The sequence below is a fragment of the Calidris pugnax genome, unplaced genomic scaffold (assembly GCF_001431845.1).
Source record: "Calidris pugnax isolate Ruff unplaced genomic scaffold, ASM143184v1 scaffold26, whole genome shotgun sequence".
In the NCBI taxonomy this organism is placed as follows: Eukaryota; Metazoa; Chordata; class Aves; order Charadriiformes; family Scolopacidae; genus Calidris; species Calidris pugnax.
In genome coordinates, this window is record NW_015090765.1 from 945117 (window position 1) to 946226 (window position 1110).

General features: G+C 59.2%; 1 protein-coding gene across 2 annotated transcripts in view; it reads right to left on the minus strand.

Annotated features, from left to right (window-relative positions):
* Positions 1-1110, minus strand: part of RNF141 (ring finger protein 141) — a 15253-nt gene extending 14143 nt beyond the window's left edge. For both annotated transcript variants that reach the window (XM_014966556.1, XM_014966550.1), the window contains exon 1: positions 1039-1110. The gene's annotated coding sequence lies outside the window, so the exon portion shown is untranslated. The remainder of the gene's footprint in view (positions 1-1038) is intronic.

The following is a 1110-nucleotide window of genomic DNA, read 5'->3' on the forward strand; positions in this document are numbered from 1 at the left end:
GCCAGCAGCAGCGGGGAGCGGGCGGGCCGGGACCGGGCAGGCGGCACCACCGGGACCGCCGCCGGCCTCCCTCCTTGCCCGGTAGCGATCCGGGCTGGAAGAGCGTTGCAGACCGGGGAGCCGAGCGGAGCAGGCCCCGCCCGGACAGCCTTTGCGTTCTGTAGTAGGAAGGGCGTACAGAGCTGTTTTAAGGAAAATCCTGGAATAGCATGAATGACCACATCGGGGTCATTTTTGGGCAGACGGGCCTTGCTGCACCCGTGTTAGGTGCCCGCTCAGTGCTGCAGAGCGCAGGGTTCCCACCCTCTGAAGGGACATAGGGCTACCTGTACTACTCTCTCTTTTCTGTGAGCTCCAAAAAACGGCAATTTAAGTGATACTGAAGGGAGCCTGAGTGCCTGCCTTGGTGGGGTCGTCACAGGCCATGACAGCCGGGGCCGGAGGAAGAGAGTCCCCAGAGGAAGAGAAGGCTCCGGGGAGACCTTATAGCGGCCTTTCAATACCTGAAGGGAGCCTATAGAAGAGCTGGGGAGGGACTCTTTGCCAGGAGGTGTAATGATAGGACAAGGGGAAACGGTTTTAAATGGGAAGAAAAAAGATTCAGATTAGATCTCAGGAAGAAATTTTTTACAGTGAGGGTGGTGAGACACTGGAACAGGTTGCCCAGGGAAGTTGTGGATGCCCCATCCCTGGAGGGGTTCAAGGCCAGGCTGGATGGGGCCTTGAGCAACCTGGTTTAGTGGGAGGTGTCCCTGCCCAGGGCAGGGGGGTTGGAACTAGATGATCTTTGAGGTCCCTTCCAACCCAAACCATTCTATGATTCTATGATTCTGCTCTGCTGGAGGATGTGGGAGCTGGATGCGTGCGGCAAAGGCCGACGCTTACTGATCTTTTCACAAAAAAAACCCCAACACCCATAAACAAGCCATTTAGGAACAGAAATCGTGGAACAACCTCTAGGTCATCCACATCCTGATGCTTCCCGCGGGTGGCACGGACGGAAGGGCCCCGCCAGCGACCTCCCGCCAGCGACCTCACCCCAGCGCCCCGACATCCTGCTCCCCGCCGCCGCCGCCGCCACCCGACGGGGACCGGAGCCAGGCCGCGCCC